Source organism: Rana temporaria, chromosome 7 (assembly GCF_905171775.1).
Source record: "Rana temporaria chromosome 7, aRanTem1.1, whole genome shotgun sequence".
Taxonomy (NCBI): Eukaryota; Metazoa; Chordata; class Amphibia; order Anura; family Ranidae; genus Rana; species Rana temporaria.
The window spans coordinates 196,340,836-196,358,941 of record NC_053495.1 but is presented as its reverse complement, the minus strand read 5'-3'; the positions used below and the strand labels follow the sequence as shown (position 1 = coordinate 196,358,941).

The following is an 18,106-nucleotide window of genomic DNA, read 5'->3' as shown; positions in this document are numbered from 1 at the left end:
CCTTATCAGTTACTATCTGATGGAAATTGAACAACTGTTTACGCCAGATGCGGCGACCCATCTGAAGAGCAGAGACATATATATATATACCACTTTTTTTTTTTTTTTTTTTTCTCCAGCCTAGTAGAATTGTCTGCGGTCCCTGGGACTATATCTCTCTCATCTGATTTATCACTTGCCATTTATCTCCAATTGAGCAGTATTACTATACCACTATATAGTGGATCCCTCTCATGTCCCCATTTTTGAGCTTTTTCTTTTTTGCAACTTTTCCCACTTAGACGGTGGTACTTTCACCTGTAGTTACAGGGAACCACCGCATGGTGTGGAAATCTTTAGGATTATTGATAGCAGTGAGGGTTTTATATGTGCTTGGGGTGGGGGGTCTCTTTGTGTTGTGTGGAGGGTGAATGGGTGAGTTATGGACTTAGATCTCCTTATTGGATGATCAAGCTCCAGTTTTCAATTTGTCACTGATTTTTGCCGTCTCGCTTTTGTGAGTGTATTCTCAGGTCACTTCTAGGGTACTATACCATTATTGGTTACCTGTGTGTTTTTAATGCCTTTTATGCTCTATTTTCTGATATTTAATAAAACGTAGTAATAACTCTTAAGGGTGTGCAGCAGTCATTTTTCTTTTTTGTTTTTTTTTTCTCTCTTGGTAACCAGATTTAAGGAAGAAAAATGTGACATTAAAGGTCAGTCTGCTTGACTCTGCAAACGTAGCACGTCTCGTTTCTTGGAAGGGCGTTCGATGGGATATACCGGCGGTACTTGCATATCGCAGCTTGCCAGGGAAAAGGACGTCTCCAACGGCCGATACCCCTCACTACCAGTGGGTAGCCGTTACACCCTCCACACTCATTTAATGTACATACTGCTCACTGTCATACCCTCCACACTCCTCTCCTGTACATACTGCCCACTATGATACCCTCCTCACTCTTCTCCTGTACATATCACCCACTGTGATACCCTACACACTCCTCTCCTGCACATACTGTAACCCAACCTTACCCTTCACACTCCTCTTCTGTACATACTGCCAACTATCTTTCTCTCCACATTCCTCTCCTGTTCATACCACCCCCATCATACCCTCCACACCTCTCTCCTTTACATACTGCCCCCATCATACCCTCCACACCCCTCTCCTGTACATACTGCCCCCATCATACCCTCCACACCCCTCTCCTGTACATACTGCCCACTGTCATACCCCCACACTTCCCCCCTTGTACAAACTGCCCACTTTCATACCCGCCACACTACTCTCAGGTACATACCACCCTCTGTCATACCCCCATACTCCTCTCCTGTACATACTGCCCACTGTCATACCCTTCAAACTCTTCTCCTGTACATACTGCCTACTTTCATACCCTACACACTCCTCTCCGGTACAAAACAACCCTCTGTCATACCCTCCACACTCCTCTGCTGTGCATACTGCCCACTGTCATACCCTTCAAACTCCTCTCCTGTACATAGTGCCTTCTGCCATACCCTCTACACTCCTCTCCTGTACGTAGTGCCTTCTCCCATACCCTCTACACTCCTCTCCTGTACATAGTGCCCACTGTTAGACCCTCCACATTCCTCTTCATCAACTGCACATACTTCCCAGTTTAATACCTTCCATACTCCACCCCTATGCCTCTTACCCACAAAAACAGTTCTTTAGGCCTCGTACAGACGACCGAACATGTCTGCTGAAACTGGTCCGCGGACCAGTTTCAGCAGACATGTTCGGTCGTGTGTACGGCCGACTGGACAGGTTTCCAGCGGACATTTGTCCAGCCGACCGTTTTGCAGCGGACAAATGTTTCTTAGCATGCTAGGAAACATGTCCACTGGAATCCTGTCCGTCGGACATGTTCGGTCGTCTGTACAGACTCACCGTACATGTCCGAGCGGCCGCCATCCCTCGCATGCGTCGAATCACTTCGTAGCCCTATGGCCAGTCCGGGCCTGCATGCACATTATACACACACAGACACACAATATACACACACAGTATACATACACACAGAATACACACACACACACTGAAAAGGTACTGGAGAGGCCGGGCAGCCATAATCTTGGGATTTTTTTAAAAACACAGATTTTTACATACTGTCCCTGGTTTTACTGAGGCTGGCAACTCTGATGGGGCCCATTAGTGGCATTGGGCCCTTGGGCAGTGCCTGAGTGCCCAAATGGTCAGTCCGCCCCTGAATCTGAATATGCCTTGAATCTGTTAGATTACTGCTGAAGCTGAGGCAGATATTCAATATGTGTCTCTAGTATAAGTATGTTATTGTAACTTGCTTGATTCATGCCTTAAATTGTATATTTGCAACTGTTGGTTCAATAAAGAATTACAAAAAAAAAAAGAAATTAGTGAAGTCTGGGTGGCCTTTATGGCTATAACAGCCCCCAGTCATCTAGGAAGTCTTTTTACAAGATTTTGACATGACTCTGTGGGAACTTGTGCCCATTCAGTCAAAAGAGCATTTGTGAGGTCAGGTACTGATGTTGAGCAAATAAGACCTGGCTTGCATTCGACATTCCAATTAATTTCAAAAGGGTTCGGTTGAGTTGAGGTCAGGTCTCTGCACAGGCCACTTAAGTTCCACCATACCAAACTGGTAAATAACGTCTTTGAGAAGCTGGCTTTGTGCATAGAGACCCAGAAAAGGGCCTTCACCAGGCCTGTCGCTACAAGGCAGGCAAACCAAGCAATTGCTTGGGGCCCCAAGCTGGACTGGGGCCTAAAAAAGGGCCCCTGCCGCGCTCCCAATATGCTGCAGCCGCCTGAGCGCTCTATAGAGAGCCTGCAGCACTGCTGCCTTGAGTTGTGACTTCCCCTTCTCTGTAGCGTGGCCGAGCTCCTCTTCCTTCCTCCTGTCAGTCCGGACTCTGGCTGGAATTCAGTTTCCTGTTCCTGGCCGGACTGACAGGAAGTGCACACTGAGTGCTCACTTCCTTTTCAGTCCGGCCCGGAACAGGAAACTGAATCTCCTGCCACACGGTATGGACCCGGTAGGGGGCGTAAAAAGAACATAGGGAGGGAGGGGGGAGTAAAAAGAACATGGGGAGGCTTTGCGTGCGTGCGTGTGTGTGGCGGGGGGGGTTGATGGGGCCTCCGTGTACATTTTGCTTGGGGCCCTTAAATTCCTTCAAACGGCCCTGGCCTTCACCAAACTGTTGCCACAAGGTTGGAAACACACAATTGTCTCAAATGTCTCTGTATGTTGTAGTAATAACATTGGAAACACCTGAACTCAATCATTTAAAGGAAAGTCCACATATGTTTGGATGTATAGTGGATGTTTTTTTTACTAACCTCCAAAATTAAATATTTACTGACACCCAGTGTGTGTAAATTTTTGTGTTTAGCATAAACTCTTCATTCCTTTAACCACTTAAGGACCGCCTCATGTACATATACGTCAGCAGAATGGCACAGGCAGGCACATCCACGTATATATATGTCCTCTGCTTGACGTGGGTCGGGGGTCCGATCGGGACCCCCCCCCCCCGTACATGCGGCGGTCCCCGTGGCTTCAGGAGCGATCCGGGACGACGGCGCGGCTATTCGTTTATAGCCGCTCCGTCGCGATCGCTCCCCGGAGCTGAAGAACGGGGAGAGCCGTATGTAAACACGGCTTCCCCGTGCTTCACTGTGTCGGCGCATCGATCGCGTCATTCCCTTTATAGGGAAGACACGATCGATGACGTCATTCCTACAGCCACACCCCCCTACACTAGTAAACACATACACAGTGATCCCTAAATGTTACAGCGCCCCCTGTGTTTAACTCCCAAACTGCAACTGTCATTTTCACAATAAACAATGCAATTTAAATGCATTTTTTGCTGTGAAAATGACAATTGTCCCAAAAATGTGTCAAAATTGTCCGAAGTGTCCGCCATAATGTCGCAGTCACGAAAAAAATCGCTGATCGCCGCCATTAGTAGTAAAAAAAAAAAAAAAATGCAAAAAAACTATCCCCTATTTTGTAAACACTATAAATTTTGCGCAAACCAACCGATAAACGATTATTGCGATTTTTTTTTACCAAAAATAGGTAGAAGAATACGTATCGGCCTAAACTGAGGGGAAAAAAATGCTATATATGTTTTTGGGGGATATTTATTATAGCAAAAAGTAAAAAATATTGAATTTTTTTCAAAATTGTCGCTCTATTTTTGTTTATAGCGCAAAAAATAAAAACCGCAAAGGTGATCAAATACCACCAAAAGAAAGCTCTATTTGTGGGGAAAAAAAGATGCCAATTTTGTTTGGGAGCCACGTCGCACGACCGCGCAATTGTCTGTTAAAGCGACGCAGTCCCGAACTGTAAAAACCCCTTGGGTCTTTAGGCAGCATTTTGGTCCGGGGCTTAAGTGGTTAATTAAAGAAGCAAGCCAACGTGCAATTCATAAAGAGTAAGGATTTGTCCACAACTGTGGAGGTGGTGTGGTCAGGGCCGATCCTAGAGTCACAGACGCCTGGGTGCAGAAATATTTCTGGCGCCCCCACATGGGCATGGTCATAACTCCTCCCCTTTACACATGTTTCTATGGCTACGACTCAAACACAGAGATGCTCCCCTAAGAAGTCTTCATTAGTGTCCCCCATCAGGTGTCCCCCATCAGAGCCCCCCACAGCAGGTGTCCCCCATCAGAGCCTCCCAGCAGGTGGAAGCAGAAGCACATTACAGGGGGCGGGGCATACGTGGCATCTTTGGCTACTTGGAGGGTGGCACTCGGAGTGCATTTCTGGGAGTGCACGGGATGATTGGCAGCAGCTCCGGCCAACCCAGAAGCCTCTCATCACACCGCCTATGGGAGAAGAGCTGACACACGCAGAGGGGGCGGGGAAGACAGGAGACTGCTCCATGCACACCGGACAGAATTAATTAGTGGAGCCTAGTGCCTGAACATGTTTCGGTAATAGGCTCCGCTGTGGTACCTAGCCCGGATTCCGAGGACAGCGGAGAGAGCAAGCGGGATGGGGAACCGCAGCACCCGCTACATGCGCTCTGCCTCTGGACACAGACAAGGAGGAGGGAGGGGAGCACTTTGGAGCTTCGGCGCCCCCACCTCTGCGGCACCTGGGTGCGGAGCACCCCGCGCACCCTGCCTAGGATCGGCCCTGGGTGTGGTCATCTGTGGTTAAGCATGAGTGTCTAGACCAGTGGTTCTCATCCTGGGGGTCGACTGAAGATTTGCAAGGGGTCACCGATTCCTGGGCTGTTCTTGAAGCCCGCACCACTCTCCCAACCTTTTCGTGGCCGCCCAACTGGTCTGTTCCTGAAGCCCGCGGCCGCCCACTCAGCCTCTTCACAGCCACCCATTCAGTTCACGGGAATGGTTGGGGAGCAGAGACTAGAGGTCAGCTGACTGGTAAGGAATGTGAAGTGGGAGGGGCTGAAGGAGACACTATCTCCTGATTTCGGCATAGGTGTCACTGCTGCGAGACACCACAGAGCTGGAGACATGGTGAAGCCGGAGACACAGTGAGTAACACTACCAGTTGCCATTAAAAGTCCCCACTACAGTTCTCAGATCAGCAGATGACCTTGATCAAGAGCACCTAAGTTGGCTTATCAGAACTGCAACCAGCACAGCATTGCCACTCATCCCATCCCCCCCACCAAGGAGTAAGAGAAGGAATAAAAACAGAGAATACATGGAAGGGAGAGGAAAAGAGGGGGAGGAACAAAGAAAAAGGGAGAGTAAGGACAAGAAAGACGGCTAGAGAGAGGGATGTGGAAAAAAACAAGACATTAGGATAGAGAGAGAGAAAGGGGAAAGAAAGGAGAACAAAGAAAGAGTGGTTCATCCTAAAAAGTACCATGAGGGGTTTTAATACTGTACCAGTGGAAGGGACTCAGGGAGCGTTAAATGTCTGTGGGTTAGGGGCGCAAACTACTTGTCTTGCCTTGGGTGCCGACAACCCACGCTACGAAAATTTTACTGTTGGGGTCCCCACAACTTGGGACATTTTATCAAGGGGTCACGGCAATAGAAAGGTTGAGAACCACTGGCCTAGATAGACCACTAAGATACCTAAACTTAAGTCTGTTTATGGTCCCACTGGAAAGCTGTTGTCTATGAGTCTTCTCCAGTGTCCCATGGTCAAGGCTTCTCATGATTGCCTGATGGGCTTTCTTGAGTGAGTGAGTAACTTTTATAGCGCTACAAATGCGAACTGAATCGCCTCAAGGCACTTGGTATCCGTTTCCTTCTAATTTGGCCTTCAGAATAGGTGGGTCTTGACCTATTTTCCCTTTTAGACAAGTTGACATTTTCATCGCCTTCCTCCTGCTCTTTCCACAGCCACAAACATTCAAGTTGACACAATATTTTTTACATAGAGGAATCAGTCTATTGAACACTACGTCCAACATAGACACACATATTGGAGAAAACAAAAACCAGGCAATATGTACTTTGAAGGTGCTGAAGGACGAACAGGATGAAAAAACTTTTGTGTAATTTTACAAACTTTGGCCCAGATTCACAAAGGAGTTACGACGGCGTATCTCCAGATACAGCGTCGTAACTCTGAGTGTGAGGCGTCGCATCTCTGCGCCTGATTCATAGAATCACATACGCCTCACTGTTGCCTAGATACGAGCGGCGTAAGTCTCCTACGCCGTCGTATCTTGGGGTGCATATTTACGCTGGTTGCTAGGTGGCGCTCCGTTGATTTCCGCGTTGAATATGCAAATGAGCTAGATACGCTGATTCACGAACGTTTGTGCGCCCGGCGTATCAAGATACGTCGTTTACATAAGGCGTCGGACCGGCGTAAAGTTACCCCTCATAAAGCAGGGGTAAGTCATGTTGGGTATGGACGTCGGAAACGTCCGAACAGCGTCGTATTTAACATCATTTGCGTAAGTCGTCCGTGAATGAGGGTGGGCGTAGGTTACGTTCACGTCGCCTAATCATTGAGCGGGCGTAATTTACTTAGAAAATTCGACGTGATACTGAGCATGCGCGCAGCGTTCGTAAAGCGCGTCATTTACGTGGGGTCACGAATCATTTACATACAACACGCCCCCTACCAGCCTAGTTTGAATTAGGCGCGCTTACGCCGGCCCATTTACACTACGCCGCCGTAACTTAGAGCGCAAGTTGTTTCTGAATACGGGACCTGCAGCTCTAAGTTACGGCGGCGTAGTGTATCTGAGATACGCTACGCCCTAAAGATAGGCGCTTCTTTGAGAATCTGGCCCCAAATTTTACATCAGTTAAAAACATTTTTGACATGTGCAATTTGTTTAGTTTCTAATTCGATTTTAATGAATTTTGACAAATTAGTTAATTCGGAAATTTCAGAATTTTTCAATTTCAGAATTTTCGGATTTCTGAAATTCCAAATTTCCCAATTTTCAAATTTTCAAACTTCAGAATTTTCGAATTTTCAAAAAAAGAAACAAAAAAACATTTATATTTAAAATAAAATAGGAATGAAGATTGGATTTTTTTGGAAAAAAAAAAACTCTTAAAAGACCAGTGTGATTATTTAGGTTTTAGATCCTAGAAGTCCTCCAGAAGAAGTGGGTTTATCCCTTGAAACGCATTAAGACACAACTGTATGAGGACCCCATATACATGATATATTGTGTAAAGCTATGGCATATGTAATATGGGTAACTTGTAGTGGGGTCCGATAAAATTAAGAGTGTTTCTCAACACAATCCAATCGTCACTCCTGTTTTTATGTCAATATATGTTTTTGACTGATGCAAAATAAAGTTTACAAAAAAGTGTTTAGCCTGTACATCCTTCAGCACCTTCAAAGTCCATAGGGCCAGATTCAGGTAGAAGTGCGGCGGCGCCGCCGCCGCCACCGCCGCCGCCGCCTGATTCACAAAGCACTTGCGATGAAAACTACGCCGGCGGCCTCCGGCGTAAGCCCGCATAATTTAAATGGGCGTGTGCCATTTAAATTAGGCGCGCTCCCGCGCCGGACCTACTGCGCATGCTCCGTTTCGTAACTCCCGCCGTGCTTTGCGCGAAGTGACGTCATTTTTTCGAACGGCGACGCGCCTAGCGTACTTCCGTATTCCCGGACGTGTTACGCAAACGACGTTAATTTCTAAATTTCGACGCGGGAACGACGGCCATACTTTAGACAGCAATACGATTGCTGTGTAAAGTTAGGGCAGGTCAAATAACGACTAAAATTGCGACGGGAAACTTGACTACGGACGACGTAGCGAACGCGAAAATCCGTCGTGGATCCGCCGTAACTGCTAATTTGCATTCCCGACGCTGGAATACGACGTGAACTCCCCCCAGCGGCGGCCGCGGTATTGCATCCTAAGATCCGACAGTGTAAAACAATTACACCTGTCAGATCTTAGGGATATCTTTGCGTAACTGATTCTATGAATCAGCCGCATAGATACTCTGAGAGATACGACGGCGTATCTCCTTTGTGAATTTGGGCCATAGTGCTTTTTTTTTGTTTTCTCCAAGTTGACACAATGCAAACATTCCTACTCGTTCATCAGAAAGGCCGTTGGTTGGCAATTCGTGGTCTTCACTCTGTAGGAGCCATCAAGTTCTTGGGCCAGATTCACATAGGTTAGCGGATCTTTAGATCCGCGTAACCTATCTGATTTAAGATCCGCCGCCGCAAGTTTTTGAGGCAAGTGGGTAATTCACAAAGCACTTACCTCAAAACTTGCGGCGGCGTATCGTAAATCCCCCAGCGGAATTCAAATTCCGCGGCTAGGGGGAGTGTACTATTCAAATTAGGCGCGTTCCCGCGCCGATCGAACATCGCATGCACCGTCCGCAAATTTACCCAGCGTGCATTGCGCTAAATGACGTCGCAAGGACGTCATTGGTTTCGACGTGAACGTAAATGGCGTCCAGCCCAATTCACGGACGAGTTACGCAAACAACGTAAAATTTTCAAATCGCGACGCGGGAACGACGGCCATACTTAACATTGGCTGCGCCTCAAAAGACCCAGGGGTAACTATCCGCCGGAAAAAGCCGAACGCAAACGACGTAAAAAAAAAGCGCCGGGCGGTCGTTCGTTTCTGAATCGGCGTATCTCCTCATTTGCATATTTGGCGCGTAAATAAACCGAAACGCTACCCAGCGGCCGGCCTGGAATTGCAGCCTAAGATCCGACGGTGTAACACAGTTACACCTGTCGGATCTTAGGCATATCTATGCGTAACTGATTCTATGAATCAGGCGCTTAGATATGACCAACGGAAATCAGAGATACGACGGTGTATCAGGAGATACACCGTCGTATCTCTTTGTGAATCTGGCCCAAGTCTCTAAACTAAATAAACCACTTGACGACCGAGGACAGGCACCGAGGACGAGCTACAGGCATCATTCAGACATCACCGTCTTCAGCCGCCGATTCTCTGCACGGTTGGCAGCGGGAGGGGACGTCCCCTCCCGCCGCCATCCGGTGCTTCTCCGGGCTCTCCCGTGCCATCTGGGGCCCGGAGAGCGAATCGGCCGGCGCTGCCTGGGAATAGAGATGACTGGTGACCAGATGGTCACCAGTCATCTCTATGACCGTCGGAGGCCCGGGCGCGATGTTATGACGTCACGCCCGGTACCCGGAAGTAAACAAAGCCGCAATCGCGGCTGTCGGCATGTGATCAGTGAATTTTTTTTCACCGATCTAATGCTTGTAAGCCTGGAGGAGAGATGTGGGGTCTTATTGACTCCACATCTCTCCATAAAGAGGACCTGTCACACTGATTCCTATTACAAGGGATGTTTACATTCCTTGTAATAGGAATAAAAGTGCTAAAAAAAAATGTAAAAAAAAGTGTAAAATAAAAATAAAATGTAATTTTTTTTTTAAACGCCCCAGTCCCTGGTAGCTCGCGCGCAGAAGCGAACACGCATGCAAGTCCCGCCCACATATGTTAACGCCGTTCAAACCCCACATGTGAGGTATCGTCGCGTGCGTTAGAGCGTGTGCAAAAATTCTAGCACTAGACCTCCTCTGTAACTCGAAAATAGTAACCTGTAAAAAAAATTGCCTATGGAGATTTTTAAGTACCAAAGTCTGGCGCCATTCCATGAGTGTGCGCAATTTTAAAGCGTGACATGTTAGGTATCTATTTACTCGGCGTAACATAATTTTTCACATTATGCAAAAAAATTGGGCTAACTTTACTGTTTTTTTTTTTTTTAATTCATGAAAAAAGGCATTTGAAAAATTATTGCGCAAATACCGTACGAGAAAAAAAGTTGCAATGACCGCCATTTTATTCCCTAGGGTGTCTGCTAAAAAAAATATATAGGGCCATATTCTTGTACATTTTAGGCGGGCGGCGCGTAAGCTATTTACACTCCGCCGCCCCAACCTACAGGAGCAAGTGCCTTATTCCCCAAACACTTGCTCCGTAGTTTGGGGCGGCGTAGTGTAATTGGCCCGGCGTAACCCCGCGTAAATCCAAGGGGGCGGCTTGTATTTAAATTAAGCGTGCCCCCGATTCGAACGAACTGCGCATGCGCCGGGCTTAAAATAGCCCAGTGTGCATGCTCCAGTTCTCGGCGTAAAACCTCAATGACGCCGACGTGTGTGTCATTGACGTAAAGTCGTATTCAAGAACGACTTAGGGAAATGATGTACCCGACGGGAAAAGACGACGCGGACCCCGACGCCATACTAAACATGGCGTACGTGGGACTGGCGTAAGGTTACCCCTCATATAGCAGGGGTAACCTTACGCTTACGCAAACGACGTAAGCGACGGTTACGCAACGCGAATTTGTTCGGGAATCGGCGTATCAGGCTCATTTGCATAAACAAATGAGACCTGAACGTAAACGCCACCTAGCGGCCGGCTGGGTAATTACATTTAAGATCCGACAGTGTAAGTGACTTACACATGTCGGATCTTAAGCGTATCTATGCGTATCTATGCGAAAATGATTCTAAGAATCACTCGCATAGATACGCGGGCCAAAAAAGAGAGATACGACAACAAGCAACGCCCCGACTTACTCCACCTGTGATAGTTATGTTCAATATGCTTCTTATTTCATATCTACTATTATGTGTTGATCGCATGTCAGAAGCAAAGAAGGGAAACAGATGGTGGAACTTCTGGTGGTGACTAAAGTTACGGCGTTTATATGTACTGTATGTGTGGAATTATTCATATATACATAGCACATAGCTTTTAATGCTTGTAGTCATTCCTCATAATTGAGGTCCTCCAGTCCTCTTATTAGATTTGTTGCCATTGTCTGGACTCTCTCCAGTTCCAGCACAACCTTCCTGAGGACTGGTGACCAGAACTAGACGGAATACTCCAGATGTGGCCGGACCAGAGTTTTATAAAATGGTAGAATTGTGGCTTTAAAGAGGAAGTAAACCCACTTTTACAAAAAAAAGCCACCACCTGCAAGACAAAGGCATTATGAGCTAGTACTAGCTCATTATGTAATAATGGGCCATATTCTGAGAGAAGTTACGATGGAGTATCTCAGGATACTCCATCGTATCTCCCTTTTTTGGCCAGTGTATCTATGCGACTGATTCTTAGAATCATTTTCGCATAAATACACTTAAGATCCGCCATGTGTAAGTCACTTACACTGTCGGATCTTAAATGTAATTACGCCACCCGCCGCTAGATGGCATTTACGTGAAGGTCTCATTTGTTTATGCAAATGAGCCTGCTACGTCGATTCCCGAACGATTTCGCGTCGTGTACCCGCCGCTAACGTCGTTTGCGTAAGCGGAAACTTACTCCTGCTATATGAGGAGTACGTTTCCGCATGTCCCACGTAGGCCATGTTACGGATAGCGTCGGGTCCGCGTCGTGTTTTTCCGTCGGCTTAGTCGTTTCCCTAAGTCGTTCTTGAATACGACTTTACGTCGTATACGTTTTCCGCCGAGAACTGGAGCATGCGCACTGGGCTTTTTTAAGCCCGGCGCATGCGCAGTTACTTAGAATCGGGGGCGCGCTTAATTTGAATAGAAGCCACCCCCTTGAAGATACGCGTGGCTACGCCGGGCCATTTACACTCCGCCGCCCCAAACTACGGAGCAAGTGTTTGGGGAATACAGCACTTGCTCCTGTAGTTTGGGGCGGCGGAGTGTAAATGCCTTACGCGCCGCCCGCGGACATTTACAGAGAATATGGGCCACTCACCACAGATCAAAGCCCCCACAGCCGTCCTTTTACACCGCTCGAGCGACCGGCATTTCTCCCGGGGGTTACTTCAGGGTATCGCAACTCCGGCGCTGTGATTGACTGAAGCCGCAATGACTGCACGCGGGAGCCGCCACTCACTGCATGGCCTACTAGGAACAGCACGATCGCCGTTGGTGAAGTGCGCCTGCGCCGTTGTTCACAGTGCATGCGCCGAGATATTTCAAGCACCTAAGCCTTAATCTAGGCTTACCTGTAGGTAAAAGTGGTTGTAAAGGGTTTACAACAACCGCTTTAACTCTTGAGTAAATTTCCTTTTTAATGCATGCTAATAGTCTCCTGGCCTTGCTTGCTGCAGCTTGGCATTGCGTGATATTGCTGAGCCAGTGATCTACTCAAAATAATTCTCTCAATTTATCCTGGACACCCGTGTGAAAGAACCCAAGAAGATATTTTTTCCTTTTGACTTTGCAATTCTGTTTTTTGACCTGCAGACTCTTTTGTAACACTAGGGGGCAGCATTGGCCCTTCTTATAATTTCCGCAGCTCACAGTTGTCAGATAATTATAGCGGTGCACTGAATCCTCTCCCATCCATTCTATGGGCCAGATTCTCAGAGACTTACGTCGGCGTAGGATACGCCGTCGTAAGTCCGAATCTGCGCCGTCGTAAATTTAAGCGTATTCTGGAAACCAGATACGCTTAAATTAGGCTAAGATACGAGCGGCGTAAGTCTCCTACGCCGTCGTATCTTAGGGTGAATATTTACGCTGGCCGCTAGGTGCCGCTTCTGTTGAGTTCGGCATAGAATATGTAAATGACTAGATACGCCGATTCAGAAACGTACGTGCGCCCAGCGCATTTTTTTACGTCGTTTACGTAAGGCGATTCCCGGCGTAAAGTTAGTCGAACAAATAGCTGGCCTAGCCAATGTTAAGTATGGCCATCGATCCCGCGTCGAAATTTGAAAAATATACGTCGTTTGTGTAAGTCGTCCGTGAATGGGGCTGGACGTAATTTACGTTCACGTCGAAACCAATACGTCCTTGCGGCGTACTTTGGAGCAATGCACACTGGGATATGTACACGGACGGCGCATGCGCCGTTCCTTAAAAACGTCAATCACGTCGGGTCACCAGTTATTAACATAAAACACGCCCCCCTGTTCCACATTTGAATTAGGCGCGCTTAGGCCGGCCCATTTACGCTACGCCGCCGTAACTTAGGAGGCAAGTGCTTTGTGAATACAGCACTTGCCTCTCTGACTTACGGCGGCGTAGCGTATATGCGATACGCTACGCCGCCTCAAAGTTACGACCACATACCTGAATCCAGCTATTTGTGTTCTCATGTGTTGGGTGTACTGAGGTCATTTTTATCATGGAGACCCAAGCATACATAGACTACCATTCAACCCCAATGATAGGAGCCTCACTTAGCCTCCGTGCTGCCAGCGATTTTGGCATGTCGCCGGTCTTGTAATAACAGATAACCAGCGTCGGTGAGTCAGAACTGGATGAACAGCGGAGGAATAGTTCGGGAAATTGCAGATATCAATATGTACATTGTTCTCTATACATCTGTTCATTGGCTACAATCTGACCAGTATAATGATAAAGACACATATTAAAGCGGGAGTTCAGCTTTCAGCACTGTCGCAATTTGAATGACAATTGCGCGGTCATGCTACACTGTACCCAAATGAAATTTGTATCATTTTGTTCCCACAAATAGAGCTTTCTTTTGGTGGTATTTGATCACCTCTGCGATTTTTATTTTTTGCGCAATAACTAAAAAAATACCGATATTTTTGAAAAAAATTTAGTTTTTCTTTTTTTCTGTTAATTTTTTTTGTAAATAAGTAAGTTTTCTTCTTCAATTATGGGCACTGATATGGCGGCACTGATGAGGTGGCACTGATGGGCAACGATGAGGTGGCACTGATGGGCACCAATAGGCGGCACTGATGGGCACTGATAGGCGGCGCTGGTATGCTGCACTGATGGGCATTCATAGGCGGCACTGATGGTCACTCATAGGCGGCACTGGGCACTCTTTGGCGGCACTGAAGGGCACTCATGGATGGCACTGATGGGTGGCACAGATGGGCACTGATAGGTGGGCACTGGGCACTAAGAGGTGGCACTGATGGACACTGGGTGGCACTGATGGACACTGAGGAATGGCACTGATGGCATTGCTGGGCATCATTTCAGCCAGTGCCCATGTTGCCAGTCAGTGCCCATTTGTGGGCACTGATTGGCATCGATTGTGTTATTTCTTTTTTTTTTTATTGGTGTTTTTTTTTGTTTGTTTTTAGCTCTATTGGGCACTAGGGGGCACTCCCTGGTGGTCCAGTGTGGCGATCCGAGGGGGGGCTGCGCTGATAAACAATCAGCGCGAACCCCCCCTGTCAGGAGAGCCGCCGATCGGCTCTCCTCTACTGGCGTCTGTCAGACGCGAGTGAGGAAGAGCCAATCAACGGCTCTTCCTGTTTACATCGTGATCAGCCGTGGTTGGACGCGGTTGATCACGTGGTAAAGAGTCTCCGCCGGAGGCTCTTTAGTGAGATCGGAGATGCAGGGTGTCAGACTGGAGAAGTTGGGCAGATAAGTGCAGCTCAGTGTACTGGCTCTGGCTGAAGGGCGCTCCAACCATTTGAATCCTGACAGATAAAGTCTGTGTTGGAGAGGGTGGCAAATCTTCACACACTTTAGGCAGCACTCAGGGAGGCAAGCAATCTCTAATGGAAACAGAAAAACAAACAAGGCGCCAGTGGCTGAAGAAGGAACCAATGAGCTGTTCCGAAACGCGTCCCGCCTCTATGACACACTTCCTGTCCACTTCCTGTTTGTGTTCCATGTTGGTTTTTGTCTCGCTTCCTCTGACATCATCCCCAGGCTCCAGCACTATTGTGTCCCCTGAACATCCACAGCACAAGTTGGCTGTTATCTTGTGGACTTCCCTGGAAGCTTTACCATCAAAAACTGGGACTGCCCTGCCGCTGGAACATCTTCTGGATGCACTTACCTGCTACATGCCTGTTTCATCCACCATCTTGTAAGTGTTTTTAACCCCTTTAGGCGATATTAAAAGTTTTATACTTCTGCACTTAGAGGCGCCTTGTTTGTTTTTCTGTCACCTATCAGTACCATCTATCAGAAATGCAGTCCTCCCAGGTTGTTCTGGCTGGAGAGAAATCCTGGCCCGGATTCAGATACAGATACGACGGCGTATCTCTGAGTTCCGACGGTCGTATCTATGCCACTGATTCATAGAATCAGGTTCCGCATAGATCTCCCTAAGATCCGACAGGTGTAAGTGACTTACACCGTTGGATCTTAGGCTGCAATCTCCCGCTGGCCGCTAGGTGGCGTTTCGTTTTTTGTACGCGACGAATATGCAAATGAGGAGTTCCGCCGATTCAGAAACGAACGCCCGTCCATCGTTTTTTTTTTACGTCGCTTGCGTTCGGCTTTTTCCGGCGTATAGTTACCCCTGCTATATGAGGGGTATCCTATGTTAAGTATGGCCGTCGTTCCCGCGCCGAGTTTTGAATTTTTACGTCGTTTGCGTAAGTCGATTCAGAATACGGCCGGACGCAAGTTACGCTCACGCCGAAACCAATGACGTCCTAGCGACGTCATTTGGAGCAATGCACGCTGGGAAATTTAGCCGGCGGCGCATGCGCAGTTAAATCGGCGAAGGACGCGCCTGATTTAAATAGTACACTCCCCCTAGCCGCGGAATTTGAATTCCGCCGGGGGATTTACGATACGCTGCCGCAAGTTTTGAGGTAAGTGCTTTCTGAATACAGCACTAGCCTCAAAAACTTGCGCCGGCGGATCGTAAATCAGATAGATTACGCGGATCTAAAGATCCACTGATCTATCTGAATCTACCCCCCTGTTTCCAGCAGCAGCGTTTGGGGTTTGCTTCCTACTTTTCTAATAACAAGCGTTTCCAAACAGCCACCAGAGGGCGTTGCTTGAGGACAAAATGCTTGGAAATGAAATGAGCAGTCAATCCCGCAGGTACGTTTGTTATCTGAGCGCAACAAAATGTACTCTACAGGGACAGGAAAAGTACCACCAGGGATGAGCATAGCGAATTCTGCAAAATTACAATTTCACCTTCTGCAAAATCTAACTCAATTGGAAAATCTCAATTAGGCTTGTTGAGGTTTGGGTGAAATTTGCTTGCTTTTTTTATTTAGAGGGCATTTTTTTCCTTTTGCAAAAAAAAAAAAAAAAACATGTCGCGTTTGCAAAGTCGTTCATTGCCAATAGCGCTCTAAATATGGCAAAGCAGATGCGTTACAAAACTAGCAAATCTCAAAAAGGTGCATGAGCATTTTGTCATGTTTGTAGCATGTAGGGCTGCCCTATGCGCATCACAAGACACTGTGCAAAAAAAAAAATTAAATCACGCATATGTGCGACACCTGGAACAAAATTGGGCCTACAGACAGGGCCGCTGATAAGCCAGTACAACTGGCCCTGTTGTAGTGGGGGCCCCGGGCCAGCAGGGGCCCAGATGGCAACCCCCAGGGGCCCGGAGGCCCACAGGGCCCCAGATGACAACTCCCCTTTTTTTAATAATTTTTTTATAAAAAATATATATATTTTTTTTAATATATTTTTATTTTATTTTTTATTAAAGGGCCATTTTTTTTTTTTTAGTGGTCCGGAGGGCACCGGATGGAAAACCCCCTTTTTTTTATATATTTTTTATAATATATATATATTTTTTTTTTATTAAAGGGTCAATTTTTTTTCTTAGGGGTACGGGGGTCCCCAGGGGCTTGGAGATCCCCAGGGCCCAGGATGAAAACACCCCTTTTTTTTATAAAAAAATAAATACATTTTTATATATTTTCTTATTTCATATATATATATATATATATATATTTATTATTATTATTATTATTATTATTATTATTATTATTATTATTATTAAAGGGCCCAGAGGTCCCCAGGGCCCCGGATGGCAACCCCCCATTTTTTATATAAAAAAGTTTTTTTAAATTATTTTATTTCTTTTTTTTTTCTTTTTATTCCTTTATATATATATATATATTAAAGGGCTCATGAGGTCTCCAGGGCCCCATGTTGCAAACCCCCCCCTTTTTTTTTTATAAATGTTTTTTTTATTTATTTTATTTATTAAAGGGCCCAGAGGTCCCCATGGCCCTGGATGGCACCCCCCCCCCCTTTTTCTTATTATAAATGTTTATTTCTTTATTTTATATATTTTTTTTATTATTTTTTTATTAAAGGGCCCAGAGGTCCCGGATGGCAACCCCCCTTTTTTGTAAATTCTTTTTATAAAAAAAAATAATAATTTGTAAAGGGCCCCCCTCCGCTTCTCACTTCTCGGCAGCCCCCCCCCCCCCCGCTTCTCAATTTCAGACGGCAGCACCCCCCCCCCCCCGGTTCTCTGCTCCAGGGGGCCCATGACTGAAGCTGTGTAAGGGGCCCCATAATTCCTGATGGCGACCCTGCCTACAGATCATTGAGGGAACCATGAATGCCAACATGTACTGTGACATACTGAAGCAGAGCATGATCCCCTCCCTTCAGAGACTGGACCGCAGGGCAGTATTCCAACATGATAACGACCCCAAACACGCCTCCAAGATGACCACTGCCTTGCTAAAATAGCTGAGGGTAAAGGTGATGGACTGGCCAAGCATGTCTCCAGACATGAAAAACAAAATTATTAATAAAAATGCTATAAAACTATCCCCCTATTTTGTAGACGCTATAACTTTTGCGCAAACCAATCAATAAACACTTATTACCAAAAATATGTAGAACAATACGTATCGGCCTAAACTGAGGGGAAAACATTTTTTTTTTATATATTTTTTGGGGATAGCAAAAAGTAAAAAATATTGCTTTTTTTTCACAATTATCGCACTTTTTTTTGTTTATAGCGCAAAA

At 46.6% G+C, this 18,106-nt stretch overlaps 1 protein-coding gene across 1 annotated transcript in view; it reads left to right on the top strand.

Annotated features, from left to right (window-relative positions):
- PDE4B (phosphodiesterase 4B) overlaps positions 1-18,106 on the top strand; it is a 432,600-nt gene that overhangs the window by 8,125 nt on the left and 406,369 nt on the right. The gene's annotated exons all lie outside the window — the stretch shown is intronic.